We start from the raw sequence: 16411 nt of genomic DNA on the forward strand, positions 1-16411 counted from the left end.
AGGATTACGTGATCCCTAGTATACAAGATAGAAAATAAAAGCAACTTAGACCGATTACACATGTGTCTTGATCCAAACATAATATGTCTAGTTTATCAATCAAGGCTACGTGGCCGCAGACTAGTAATCATAATAAAGTTCTCCTATGGGCATCGGTTCCAGAGGAACCGTAATTGTGTGTGTACAAATCCCGGAAATAAGAGCCATTTCCGCTAAGCTTGTACATAAAACTATTTTGTTAGTCAAAGAATTAACAAATGTTTTTAAAGTCAACGATTCACCAGCATATCACTAACGTATTTTTCCCCACGTTTCAGGGAAAAAGATTAGCGCATGTTGCAAGAAATTATAGTCATTCATGGGGTTAGATGCTCGCAAGATAAAGATGACTCAGTTTTTAATTATTAAAATTTTGCAAACAAGATTGAATAAGGTTTATAAATTAAACACTCGGGTAATTATTATCCGAGAAGCTTTCCAATTAAATTAATTATTTTTTTATAAATAAGGTTTTAATATTTTATAAACAAAGTCTTCCGCAAAATAACCTGCAACTATAATATATTTACAAAATAGGTACCAAACTATTGGTCACACGCCTAGACCCTAAGTCGGGGTGTGACAAATGTCGTTTTACTTTAATTGGATGGAAGGATTACGTGATGAACAATGAATTATGTTTTGGCTAGTATTTAATTCTCCGTGTTATTATAAGAACGATGTTGTTTTTGTAGTTGTTAAAATACACTATGGTTGACTTTTTATTATTATTATTATTATTATTATTATTATTATTATTATTTTAATTATTATTTCTTTACATAGTAAATATTCTAAGCCTACGTGCATGCACATAATATAAAATAAATATGAGTTTCGTTACTTTATAAACATAGTTATAATTGAAATTAAATAAATATTATTTGTATTATTATCTCTCGGTTATCGTTAGGTACATGCCATTTATTTTTTTTGTATAAGAATAATTTGATTCCTTCACAACGTCACAAACAATTGACTTTTGATCAAATTTCTTTGATATTTATAGCAATCTTAGAAAGCATACACTTTAGCTAATTAATTTCAAATACAAAATTAAAAAACAATCATGATTTTTTTATATATCTGAACATGGCACGATTAAATCAAATTCATTGTAATTCATCCGACTTATATTTGAAGTTAGTGTATAAGACCATAAAAATGCTTCTGTTAATGTTTTGACGCGTATATTTCTTTATATCTCTATGACACTTTTAGGGGTTGTTTAGCAAATGTTGAGTCATTAAGTGCTGAACTAGTAGAAGGTATAAATGGTTAAAAGAGTTTGTGCCAGTAAGAACTGAACAACTTAAAGCTTGTTTGGTTGGACATCTGAATAACTGTGCAAAATGATTATCTTACCCCTCTGAACTGTTTTGTGTAACTGTTTTGTAAAAACTTTGAATGATATATTTATAAAAAGAATTGATCATGAACTAGCGTGGAGCCCTTTAATGATCATATTTTATAATAGCATTCCAAATATGTTTATGGGTTAAAAGTGATCTAATTGAACTAATAGCTTAGGAGTGTTGCAAGATGGAAGTTAAGTTGCAGGATGAAAATGGTCTAATTAAACTAAAAAAACCAATACTAACAGTTTGACTACGTTTTGACCTTAAAGGCAAAATAAGAAAAACCGTGAAATCAACCGGAACCAAACCGTTATTAATGGTTTGGTTTGGAATTTCAACGGCTTGGTTTCAGCTTTTGATAATCCAAAACCATTACTAACGGTTTGACCTTATATCCGTCAAAACCGGACCACAAACACCCCTATCCAAAACTCATTCTCGACGTATTGCAATATGTGTTTTTAGACAATCCATTTTTGTATCACCATTGAAGACCAAATCTCTAGAGTTGAGCCCTAATTTTAACAATTATGACTAATACTATCAAGTTAATGACTACCATGTTAAAAAATATAAACACACAAACACCATAGCAGATGGAAAAACAAAGAACGAACCAGACGTTTCATGAATTTCGGAAATAAAATTCGTATCCGTTGCTAATGGAGAAGACAAAACTACCTTGAGGATTGGGAGGGATCACACATGAGAAAGGAACGTTGACTAGGAAGCAAGAACAGTGTCGATTGGGAGAGATCAAGATGAGAAAGGAACGTCACATTATTTAGGGGTTATTTGGGTCATATTTCTCATTCAGACTCCATTTTCCTCTAACCGAAGCAGAGTTTCAAAGTTTCATTCAGATGCAGTTTTTAAAGTAGCCAAACGCTCTTATGTCTTAGCGATTCAGATGTCAAAATCTGAATGATACCATTAAGTGATAAACAAACACCCCCTTAATTAAAACATAACTAGCTCATGTATTTGCCGTTCCAAAATAAGAAAAAAAAACACGTAATTAGTTCATGTATTTTTTAACACCATCGTAGTGATCCTACCTTGATAGCATGATCAGCAACGCGCCGTGCCACACACGATCTTTTCGATATATAATTTTAGTGGACACTTATTATGAACTTTTTTTAACGTTTTCTTATATAATTTTAGTTTTTTTAGCTTGATATTAATAAATTTTATTAATTCAATGTATCAAACCTATATATATTTTGGAAAGACAACTTTCTTTTGTGCTTAGACCACTGCATTATCTAATTTGAAGAGTCTCATTGTCCAACTATGGTCAGACTATTTTATCTTAATCGGGTTAATGTTGGCTCCAGCGTTTGGCTTAAACCCCATAAAACCATGTTACCCGACTGCCACTTCATAGTCGTATCACCACTAGAAAAGAACTTTCTGACGTAACATAGGGTGAAACTAAAACCCAGTAAGCTCGAAATTCAAATATAAACTACAAGTCCATATATAATTTGAATGAAATGTGTGTATCAAAACTAAATGGCTATGAAGAATTTAATTTTCAAATATGTAAACTACAAGTCTATATATAAATTGAATACAAAGGACTATATATTACATTAAACTATTAATGAATAAAGTAAAAATGTCTAGTGTTCCCACTGAAAGCTCTTCTTTCTTTTTTAGTCATTTGAATATTGGCATATGGCATCCGTCGAGTTAATTTAATAATTAAGGCTACTAGGCTGGTTGGATAAAAAGCTATCAATTTTATATTAAATAAAAATAAAGCAATATGTTTGATAAATATTTTTTGAATGACGGCATTGTATTAACGAAGACTAGCAATTACGAGTCCCCAACAAGCAAAAACAAATAACTTACTTGTTGAGTATATCAAATTTACATTAATTATTATCTTCTTCGATCTTAAGACCATCCACAAAAAAAAAACTTTGTTTTTTGTTTTTTTATGTTCTTCGTTGTTTTGACTAAAAATTAACTAGTGTAATTCCGTGATTAAATTCGTTATGTGAGGTCATATGCTTGTAACAAATATGATAATCAATATAAAAGTGACACAAGTAGTTACAAGGAAAGCCCTTGATCAATTTAAGATATCCAACATAAAAAAATGAATGGCGACAAATCGCCAGCCTGTCTTAAAAATATTATTAAGTGAAAACGAAATACAACTCGAGAGTAAAAGAAGAGTAGAAGACCACAGCCATGATTACGGAACGAGTGTATTTCAAGTGTGTGAATTGAACTTAACCATCATTTGTTGTCTCATTATATAACAAATTGAAAGTAACTAATATCCCGAAATATCCGGATATTTGGGTAAGCTTTAACAATGTTTAGTGATTAAAATAAAGACAAATAATTGGGTTTTGGGTTGAGTAAATAATAATAAAAAAGCTTACAGGGACAAAAGGGGAATTAGTAGGATTATGAATGGTTTTGCTATTTAAAAGGTGGCAGCGGCGTAGCTTGTTGCGTGTTTGCCGGTCATTTTGTTGTAAACGTTTTCTATAAATGGATAAAAAACTGAAAATCAATATATATATATATATAAATATATATAATAAACAAAACTTTCTTATTGCCACATGTTATCACCATATTAATTCTTACAAAATTTTCTCTCCTCACTCTCATATTAAATACATTTATCTTTATTATTAATAATTTTTTATTTTAAATTTTCCTTCCTCTCTCTTATATTAAATACATTTTTTTTTTCTTTTTAATCATTCAAACTCTTAAAAGACAAATTAACTATGAAAGTATTCCCGGTGTTTATATTAATTCAAACGACTGGTTTTTTAACCGGTTAAAGAATCAAACATGGTTCAAGACTTCAAGTCAAAACAATTTATTATTAGAATGGGTTTCGATCCACGGGTTGATTTTAAAAAGTAGTCATTTACAAGATTTTTTTAATTTGTTATTTAATCAACCCATCATTTATGTTAAGTTCATCATCTTAAAAATCCACAAAAATATTAACACTATACTACATGTTTTGGTTTTTCACGCGATAAAGACAACTTCTTACCTTTGGAATTACAAATGTTAAACGTTAGCACACTGTTAATCAGATGATGAATTGACTTTGTATATCATCCCACCGCTGCGACATGCCATCTCTGCCCGTAAGGTTTCGAATGAGGTCGTCACACTTTACGTTTTGGCGAAAGGCTGCCCGCAGCAATTCTTCACTTACGCCACCGATGTTCAAGCCTTATATTCTTCATATGGTATCTATCAGACATAAAATGATACGTTACAAGAAAGTATTAGTTTCTTTACTTTTTAAATAACCTCAAAATATAAGGTTGTTAATGTTGGGTTCCAGTGGTGATCAGTCAACGGTTTAACAATTAAACCCGGTTTAATTAATTAGTTTTATAATTATTAATCACATTAATATATGAATACGCAGCGGAATATAAAAACGAGTAATCACCATTTAACGGAATCGTACAGGATCCGGTTACATACGATACGAGTACGAGTAATAATATACGATATATTGTTAACTACCGATGAGATAAATAATACCTCGGTTAATGATTAACCGGTTGAGACACCGAGGTTCAACGAATGATGCTAGGTGACGAACCGAACACGGTGACGGTTGGTAGTGATGGCGCGTTGGCGACAGGTGACGCGAACACGGCTCCAATACCAAATCAGCGGCGATGGCAATAGCACGATAACGATAGCGGTGGTCGGTTACAATGTCGATTGGCAGTTGCGGCTGGACTCTTTTGGCTTGCGGCTGAATTCCTTAAAACCCTATTCACCCTTTTCACGTGATATGTATATTTATATACATACTCCAACTAACTTGGAGTATTATCCAAGTAAACAAAAGGAATTAATATTAATATAATATTAATAATATTATTATTTATAAATAATAAATTCTAACCGGGCCCAAAGTCTAACTCGTTCCAACACTCGTTTAAAGTCCGAACCACTATATCATCTATAACGATTATAAATAATAATTTCGTCATATTAAATTCGTCATTTACCGATCAAACAATTTGAACGGATTTTAGTTCGTTGCCCAAGGTGTAACTCTCACGTGTCACAACCCAGTCGGCCACGTTGACTTACCCGAACCGGTTCATAATTCCAACAGTCTCCCACTTGGACGGATTCGGTTAAGTTTCTCAACGCTGACAACCAGCGGTGCTCTAGCTACACATGGTTGCCCCCAACAGGTTATGACATTTTAAATTCATTAACCAAAGGATCTTGGAATACACTATTGCAAGATAATGAAAATATAGTAATCGTTGTCATCTATCCTTTCCGTATAAGACACCAGTTGAACAATGAGACATGGATCAGATCAATCTCATATGGCGTTCAACCATTATCGTTTTCGTTCTCGAGTCAAAGTGGTCTAATCAAACACACAGTAAGTTTGGGTGAGGCCTCACACTTCACCAGTTTGAATCAACGAAGGCGCCAAGATGTCTAACTGTTACATATCATGTAAGAGTACAGAATCTCATCTTGATTACATACAACTCCAACTGAACTTCAGAATACTCCCAACCAATGCCTTTATGACTGGCAGTTACGCGACAGCGTTTGACACTGATCAAAGAATACCTTTAGTAAGCGAAAGTTCTAATATGTATCTCAGGTCTAAGGATACTAAATGAGCATACCAATATCAAATGCATCTTATGACTAAAATCCATGAAGACGATTTGATGCGAGTTACATCCAACGTCTTTCATAATGAGGTCTGTGAGTTTGGAAGTCAACCCTTTGAGTCCAAAGTCAGAATAGTCTTAATTCAGAATCGCTCCCACGAGTCTGACCGACTACAGATAATTTAGAATACAATATTCATGGATTAAAAGTATTAAATTGAACACAGTTATAATATTCAATGTTTGCATTTAACCATTAAATCAAAAGTGAACTCAAAAGTATAATTGTTTAAATGTTCATACATCCAAATACTAAATCAAAACAAATTACTAGCTAATCTAAGACCGATAGCATCCCTGTGTTGGTCATGCTTCTCCTGAGTCATCGGCTTAGTGAACGGGTCTGCTAGGTTTTGATCTGTGTCTACTTTTCTTATTGTGATGTCACCTCGTTCCAGTATCTCCCGTATGAGGTGGAACTTCCTTAGAATGTGCTTGGCTCTGTGATGAGATCTGGGCTCTTTTGCCTGAGCATTAGCACCTGTGTTATCACAGAACACCTCGATTGGTTTGCGAATACTCGGAACCACATCGAGATTGGTGATGAACTTCTTCATCCAAGCAGCCTCTTTAGCAGCATCCGATGCAGCTATATATTCGGATTCGGTGGTAGAATCCGCCACTACACTCTACTTGGAGCTCTTCCAATAAATAGCTCATCCATTGAGAGTGAAAACAAAACCTGACTGTAAGCGAGAATCATCTCGGTCAGTCTGGAAGCTAGCATCAGTGTAACACCTTACAGTGAGCTCCTCTTCCACTCCCCCAAACACCAAGAACATATCTTTGGTCCTATTCAAGTACCTTAGAATATTCTTTACAGTTGTCCAATGGGCCATGCCAGGACTCTGTTGAAAACGACTGGTCATGCTCAAGGCATACGAGACGTCAGGTCTAGTACATAACATAGCATACATGATAGAGCCAACGGCAGAGAGCATATGGAATTGCTTGCATATGCTTAGATTCAATGTCCGTTGCCGGAGATTGGGATTTACTCAACACGGCTCCTTTAGTCATTGGAACAGCTCCTTTCTTGGAGTTTTCCATTGAGAAGCGTGCCATTACTTTGTCTATGTAAGTACTTTGACTTAGCCCTAGAATCCGCTTAGATCTATCTCTATAGATCTTTATTCCCAGAATATAAGCGGCTTCTCCAAGATCTTTCATTGCAAAACAAGATTCCAACCAGTGCTTAACTTCCTTAAGCATAGGAATGTTATTTCCAATGATCAGGTGATCATCCACATACAATATGAGGAATGATATAGTGCTCCCACTAGCCTTTCTGTAAACACAAGGCTCATCTTCATTTTTGACAAAACCAAACTCTTTGATTTTCTCATCAAAGTGAAGATTCCAGCTTCGAGATGCTTGCTTGAGTCCATAAATGGACTTATTTAATTTGCAAACCCTATTAGGATATTTAGGATCAACAAAACCTTCAAGCTGAACCATATAAACATCTTCAGAAAGATGTCCATTAAGAAAAGCGGTTTTGACATCCATTTGCCATATCTCGTAATCATAGTACGCGGCTATGGCAAGTAATATCCTTATTGACTTAGTCATAGCAACGGGCGAGAAGGTTTCATCATAGTTAACACCTTGAGTTTGAGTAAAACCTTTCGCGACTAGCCGTGCCTTATAGGTTTGTACATTTCCATGCATGTCGGTTTTTCTCTTGAAAATCCATTTGCTCCCTGCTGCCCGACTATCGGGGGGTAGCTCAACCAAGTTCCAAACTTGGTTATCCTGCATGGATTGCATCTCGGCGTTCATGGCATCTTGCCGTTTCTCGGATTCCGGATCCAAGATAGCAGATTTGTAGTTAGTAGGCTCTTCACCAGACTCGACTACTAATAAGACTTCGGGACCATCTAGATGCCATAAGTATCTAGAATTTGGTACGGGAGTCCTACTACTTTTGCGAACGCTCGTGTTCACGTCTAATGTGTTAGAAACAACAACTTGTTGATCAGACGCTCCAACTTCCTCAGTGGTTGTTTATGGTTCTTGAATTTCTTCAAGATCGACAATGTTATCTCCAGTTCCTCGATCGAGAAAATTCTCCTCAAGGAAGTGGCCTTTCCTCTTGATAGAAATCGTATTTGTATCAGGATGAAAGAAGTAATAACCGCTTTGGTTATAGTATCCGACGAAAACAACTTTTACGCCGTGGGGATCAAGTTTGTCATCAGACTCGCTTGAGATGTAAGCATCACATCCCCATACTCTAAGGTAAGACAATTTGGGCTTCTTTCCCTTGTGCCATATCTCATATGGGGTTTTGTCTATCTTCTTAGTTGGAGCTACATTGACAATGCGGGCGGCGGTCATAAGGGCGTAACCCCAAAAGGAGTGAGGCAAGTTAGTTCTACACATCATCGATCGAACCATGTTTAGCAAAGTTCGATTTCTCCTCTCGCTCACGCCATTATGTTGGGGTGTGCTAGGTGGAGTGAGCTGTGAAACAATTCCATGCTCTTTTAGATGAGTGATGAACTCTGAGCTGAGATATTCTCCACCTCGATCTGATCGAAGCATTTTAATGGTTTTACCAAGTTGATTTTCCACTTCGTTTTGAAACTCTTTGAACCTTTCAAAAGTTTCGTGCTTATGTTTCATAAGATACACATAAGCGTATCGACTATAATCGTCGATAAAGGAAACGAAGTATCTTTCATGGTTTCTAGTCATGGTTCTGAAAGGTCCACATACATCAGAATGTATGAGTCCTAACAGATCACTTGCTCGTTCACTTTTATGAGTGAAGGAGTCTTTGGCGAGTTTGCCAGCTAAGCAAGATTCGCAATCATCAAACGAGTCCGGTCCTGTGGATTCAATAATCCTTTTGGATTGGAGTCTTTTAACTCTTGCCTTGCTTATGTGGCCAAGTCGGCAATGCTATAGAAAAGTATCATTGATGCTAGTCTTGATACGTTTTGAAAGATGATATACGTTATTATCTGGTTGAACATCAATCTCATAAATACCATTTCGAGGTTTAGCCTCAAAATAAAAGATATCATTTAAGTAAGCAGAAATAGCCATGCCATTAAAAACGTACTTAAAACCTTGTTCAAGCAACAATGAAAATGAAATGATGTTTCTGGTCAAACCAGGAGCATACAAACAATTATTCAAAAGAAAAACTAGGCCAGATGGACAAGTAAAATGAAAAACTCCAGTTGCCAGAACTGGTACTCTCTTCCCATCTCCAACGATGAGTTCCATGCTGCCTTTATTCAGTTTCTTCCACTTCTCAGGCTCCTGCAAGACATTAACAATGTGGAAACCACATCCGGTATCAAATACCCATGTGTTGCTAGAGACAGTGAAAAGTTCAATAACATATATGGAAATACCTCGAGAAGTGCCTTCACCATTGGCCTTCTTCTTTGCTATCTCAGCTAGATGCTCGGGGCAGTTACGCATCCAGTACCCCATCTTGTTGCACTTGTAGCACTCGCGCTCCTTAGGAGGCGACAGTGGTGCCTTTGCAACTTTCTTGTTAGTGTTGGTGGCAGATTTGGCAGCAACAGTAACTTTCTTCTTGCCTTTTCCCTTATAACCCTGATTCTTGGGTTTAGGTTTCTTTACACCAGCAGATCGGATCATCAGAACTTGATTGGTCCTAAAAGGAATGTTCATCTCAGCCGTTTTGAGCATGTTGTGCAGCTCCGGCACTGTCTTACCCAACCATTCATGTTGAAATTCATTACGAACTGGTCGTAAGGGCTGGGGAGAGAGTTGAGAATGAAATCAGCTGCCATCTCATCGGGAAGGGGATAATTAAGTTTCTTAAGCTGATCGATGTGCCCCTTCATCTTAAGAAGATGAGCACTGACGGGAGACCCTTCTGACATCTTGCAACTAATGAGTTGTTTCATGGTATCGAACGTTCCTGGCGGGATTGTTTCTGGAACATGCCCTTGAGTTGTTCCAGCATCTCATAGGCACCAAAGTCTTCTAAGCCCTTAGCGACCTCAGAAGTCATGGTGGCTAGCATAATACAGGAGACATCAGCCGAGTCATCCCTATGCTTGTCAAGAGCTTCTCGAGCAGTGGCTGTGTTGTTTTCAGGCTCGGCTGGAACAGGTCCATCAAGAACATACAGGCGCTTTGCCATGGTGAGAACAAGTCTCAAGTTGCGATGACATTCGATGAAGTTGGTACCGTTCAGTTTATCCTTTTCAAGGATAGACTTAAGGGCGTAGGGTGAGTTTTCGTTTGATGACATCTGATTAAAAAACAAAAATAAATTTAATTAGTATTTTTGATGTAGTAGTCCTATTATTAATGACCCAATTACTTTAATGAAACAGGAGTATGAGAATCTGGCTTCCAGTTATTAAAGGCAGCTGTAGCACACAACATTAATAAGTGGTTAGGCAGACTGACAACGATTGTCAATTGTGAATAGAGCACAACTCTCGGTCATGAGGCCTATAGAGACAACGATTGTCTGTATCGATACGTTTAGCCTCATCTTTGCCCACTTTAAGTCTCCAGACAGCTGTAGCATGTAACAGGAGAGTAAAGTAATAGTTGTCCTAGTACAGTGACGTGTGAAAAGGGCCGAATGTGTCAACGAAACGCTTTCACCTTGATGGGATAGGCTAGAAAACAAGTGCGGTGCTTTAGCTCCAAACACTCGAAATTTCGCAGTATGCCTCAAGTGTGACTTGTAGTAGGATTGGCGTAAACTGTTGGTTTTTAAATTGGGATTAATTTTATAATTACCAAATAGAGTAAAAGTCCAGTTTTACTGTATTAACCGGGACAAATAGATGAACCTTTTCATCTCTCAGGACACTCAGTTTTAAATAACCTATTAAAACTAAGTTTGTCGCGATATGACTAACCAATTTTAAGTTAATAGTTAAAGTATTAAGTTATAAGGTTTTGAAAAATCAAATGTAGTTTAATTTTGCAAAAACTCAATTGGTTCATGAAAATATATTTTAATATATTTGGTATTAGGTTGGTGGTATTATAACCTATTATAATCAAGCAAACAACCACAATAGCAAACAAGAATATGTAAATCTTAAATGGCCAAAAGGTGATTGGTCTTGCTAGAGCCTATTAGCAAGACCAATCGGGTCAAGGGGTCACAACACAAAACAACCACATGGATGGACTCCTGGTGCATCCTGTCATCTTTGCTAACTCCCACTGACTTCAAGAACTCCACGAGCTCGTCCTCGGTTTTCCTTCGGGTCTTCTTCATTACAATATTAAAAATACATATAATGAAAAACCAAACCCTAACTATTACAATTTTGAACCATCAAGGTGGCCAAAAACCATAAAATAAAACCAAAAAATAAATACAACTTTGAACCATTCATATGGCCAAAATCAAACAACCAATCACACAAGGTCGGGCCAGATTTACATATTCAATAAAAAAAAATTGAGCAATATATTGGTCAAATAAAATAATTAAAAATTGACCAAACCAAGATTGCTCAAAAACATATCTAGATCAAAAACTTCAACTAGTTTGAAGTTTATGATGTAGATCCGGTGAAAAGACCGGATTCGTCTCGTATGTTGTAACCAAGGCTCTGATACCACTGTTGGGTTCCAGTGGTGACCAGTCAACGGTTTAACAATTAAACCCGGTTTAATTAAATTAGTTTCATAATTATTTATCACATTAATATATGAATACGCAGCGGAATATAAAAACGAGTAATCACCATTTAACAGAACCGTACATGATCCGGTTACATACGATACGAGTACGAGTAATAATATACGATATATTGTTAACTACCGATGAGATAAATAATACCTCGGTTAATGATTAACCGGTTGAGACACCGAGGTTCAACGAACGATGCTAGGTGACGAACCGAACACGGTGACGGTTGGTAGTGATGGCGCGTTGGCGGCATGTGACGCGAACACGGCTCCAATACCAGATCAGCGGCGGTGGCAATAGCACGACAACGATAGCGGTGGTCGGTTACGATGTCGATTGGCAGTTGCGGTTGGACTCTTTTGGCTTACGGCTGAATTCCTTAAGACCCTATTCACCCTTTTCACGTGATATGTATATTTATATACATACTCCAACAAACTTGGAGTATTATCCAAGTAAACAAAAGGAATTAATATTAATATAATATTAATAATATTATTATTTATAAATAATAAATTCTAACCGGGCCCAAAGTTTAACTCGTTCCAACACTCGTTTAAAGTCCGAACCACTATATCATCTATAACGATTATAAATAATAATTTCGTCATATTAAATTCGTCATTTACCGATCAAACAATTTGAGCGGATTTTAGTTCGTTGCCCAAGGTGTAAACTCTCACATGTCACAACCCGGTCGACCACGTTGCCTTACCCGAACCGGTCCATAATTCCAACAGTTAAGTCATAGATTAGTTCTAAAAACTGATGTTGAATTGATGCTGATTAAAATATTAACTAGAAAATTGGTCTATGCAATGAAATTAAACTACATGTGAAAATACAAAATGATAATTGTGCTATAGAAGCCGAAATCATATCCGAAAATAATATTGGAACTCGCAATTTTATTTATTTATTTTTTAAATCCTACACCTTTAGATAAAAGTACTAATGTTAAAAAATGAAATTTTCACTTAATTTTTGTTTGGAATGAAGATTAACAAAATCGAAGGTCAATCATTGTAGATTGTTGGTTTGTTTTTTAAACAATTTGTTTTAACTCATGACCAGTTATTTGTTGCATTATCTAGAGTTAAAATCAGAAACATTGTGAAACTAGTAAGTTTTGAAAAAACAAGTAAATTTACAAATAAAACTACACATATTGTGTATCAAGAAATATTTAAAGATTTATAAATTTTCTATTTCCATATTTTATAGTGTGTAATTTATTTTACCATATAATATATGTTTATATCTGTTGAACAAATTTTTTATATGTCACATTATGTTATTGTTTAAATAAATTTATTTATTCTAGCCCGTGTACTAAACGGGTAGCTAACCTAATATATATATATATATATATATATATATATATATATATATATATATATATATATATATATGAGATTGATTTCTTTTGAGAACCACATTGAGCTTTAAGAACTCGAAAGAACTCAACGTAACAATTTTTTTTTTAGAATTTTTTTACACATGCGTAATACGTAAGTGTAAGTAATGTACAAAAAATTCCCGTAATTTTTTACACTCCGAATCGACTTTTTACACATGTGTAACTAAAGTTTAAACTTGTGTAATTATCAAAAATACATATTCTCTCTCTTATTTCATTTTTTAATCAAATTCAATCTCAGCCACATATCCAAACTCATTTAATTAAATGTATGGTTCAAATAAAATTCTTAAAGTTCTTAAAACTTATCAAGTTTTCAAAATATCCTCCGAAACACACCAAATCCATCAAATAAATATCAAAAACAGTCAAATAAATTGATTCAGTTATGTATATATATTATAGATATATTTGATATTTCAACTCAATCCTCGAAATTCTCTCCACCTATTACTCCATTTCCATCTTCATGTTCAAAAACCCACGTCTTAAATCCCTCTTTGATCAATACCCATATTCACAATATTCATCATCTCAATCTCAATCTCAATCTCAATCTCAATTAGTCAAACCCCTTCACTTCTGTCATGTTTAATCTTCAAAAATGATCGAATCATTTGACTTCTACCCTAAGAAATCTGGGTTTTAATTATTATTAAGCTAATTGCTGTTATTACGCTGCCCCTGTTTCCAATTTCAACTTTTTGGTGTTCAGATTCAAGGAATTGATTCATGGGGATTCAAAAAGACAGGGTGAGATTTAACGTTGGTGGTAAGATCTTCGAAACCACCGCCACAACGCTTGCAAACGCCGGCCGGAATTCGTACTTCGCCGCCATGTTTGACGACAACTGGGACCTGCAGCCCAATCCCGCCAGAGAATACTTCATTGACCGGAACCCAGAATGTTTTTCAATCCTGTTAGATTTATTACGAACAGGCGAGCTTTACATTCCACCACACGTACCGGAAAAACTTGTATACCGAGAAGCCCTGTTTTACGGCCTCACGGACCATGCCCGATCGGCCAAATGGGGACAATTCGATGGAAACCGTCTTCAGCTCTTCAAATCCGTCAACGGGCGGGCGCCCGGTGACGGCACCGCCATCCGGGCCTCACCGGACGGCGGGTGTTGTGTCGCACATGGAAGTATGGTTCATATCTATGATTGGATGCTGGAAGAGCACCCTCCGATTAATCTTGACTATCAGCGGGTTAATGACGCGGGTTGGGTTGACCCGACCGGGCTCGTGATCAGCACGTGCGAGCGGCTGGGGCGTGGGCAGGGCGGGATGGGGTTGTTTAATTCGACAACCCGGGGAATTAAGGTATAAATTTAGCGTGACACATGAAGGCGTGGTTAAGAGCAATACCGCAGGTGCGTTGAATTTTAACGATGGTTATAAGTTGTTTTCCAGTTGTAAAGGGAGAAGTAACGAGTATGGTATCGGTGTTTGGGACCAAAACACGGGTCAGCAAGTTGACTTCTTCTACGAGCCGCCTGGATGGTCGCTTGGAGACGCCGATAAGCTGCAATGGCTAAATGGTTCGAATTGTTTGTTGGTAGCCACATTGTTTCCTAGAAAGGACAATTGTTACATTAGTTTGCTTGACTTTAGGTCAAAGTCAATGGTTTGGTCTTGGTCAGACATGTGGTCTCCGGCGAATAGCGATGACCGGCGGGTCCGGGATGCTATAGCCATGGAAGAAAATAACTCAATATGCGTGGTTAATGAGTTTGAGGATTTAGGGTTTATGGACTTGAGGCGTGAGTCGGGTTCGGTTAGATGGAGCTCAAGGAGCCGGTTAATGAAAGGGAAAATGCCCGATGAGCCGTGTTACCCGAAACTAGCATTGCACGAGGGTCAGTTGTTTTCGTCTATGAACGACTGTATTTCCGTGTTTTGTGGGTCTGATTGGGTTCTAACATCGAGGCTTAGACGAAGTTTTGGTGGCTCGATTTGTGATTTCTCGATCGGAGGCAACCGGCTTTTTGCTTTGCATAATGAAGAAAATGTGTTTGACGTTTCGAAAATTGCATTGTTTGACTGAGTTTCAAATAAAGATAGTTCTAGTAACGGGATCATCGGGCCAAACACGAATAACTATATTTAAAAGGTTATGGTTCCAACAACGATTGACGAAAACATGAGATTAAGGATTTATTAAACTAGACGGGTTGCAGGCAGCTTGCATTTGTCCAACTAATATATGTTTGGGAATTGGGATCATCTATAAAATGGGCCGGTTGGTAGATCCAATTCATGTAAGACAAAAGGGACGATTTTTTTTATAATAAATAACTTCTCTAATGGAACTTCTTTCAAAGGGAAATAGATAATTAAATTTAGAGTATGTTAAATTAGGTTTGACCATCTTATAATAATAATAATAATAATAATAATAATAATAATAATAATAATCTTAGATCAACCAACCCGTCATCAATTCTAATCCAACTCCAATGCGAACGTAAATAAAATACAAATAAAAGATGCAACTCTTACAAATAGAGCCCAACACATTAATAATGTGTAATATTTTATAGATAGGTGGGTTTTAGAGTTTGCTATTCTAGTTCTAGAGATATATCATGTAATGTTATGATCAAATAAAACAGATAAGTACATACATAAACCTTTACGAGCATATAAATACATCTCTAGTTTCATTGATTAATGCTTCAAGAGTTCAAGTTCGTGGTGAATCCCGAATACAGGACAACAAACCCTTTTTCATCAAAATCCTTAATACTTTTCGTTAATACACGCTCCGAAGTGAGTGCCATATCAGCATGGGGTCGTTTTGCGTGAGCATTCCTTCTTGACACATATTGCAAGGACATCACAAGCTGAAAAAAGAAAAAAAAACAGGAGATACACGTAGGAGAGACACTCATTCTTATTCACATCTAAATCATCACATCTACATCTTACATATTGTCTTTAACATGAAACCAAAACTCTCAATATGGTCATAATATCTGCATTAACAATTACTTATAACAACTTCCTTAGACATATCACTGTTTATTATAAAGATAAAATCATACATTAAGATGACATTAAATAGGTACTTCAGGACTTTGAAGACAAACTAATACTTGTTAATCTATTATATGCATTGTCTCATTAAAACCTTATTAAGAAAAACCCAATAGGAAAAAAACTTAGTTAAGATAATAAGAGTGCAACGTTTATAATGCTATCTCTCAAA

The 16411-nt window shown here is 36.1% G+C and overlaps 1 pseudogene; it reads left to right on the top strand.

The window, feature by feature from the left end:
- Positions 1-13749: 13749 nt before the first annotated feature.
- On the top strand, positions 13750-15247 carry LOC143601569 (BTB/POZ domain-containing protein At2g24240 pseudogene; annotated as a pseudogene).
- Positions 15248-16411: the final 1164 nt, after the last annotated feature.

The sequence above is a fragment of the Bidens hawaiensis genome, unplaced genomic scaffold (assembly GCF_021521415.1).
Source record: "Bidens hawaiensis isolate Kalapana, Puna unplaced genomic scaffold, B.hawaiensis_p1.1 tig00056751_1, whole genome shotgun sequence".
NCBI classification, from domain to species: domain Eukaryota; kingdom Viridiplantae; phylum Streptophyta; class Magnoliopsida; order Asterales; family Asteraceae; genus Bidens; species Bidens hawaiensis.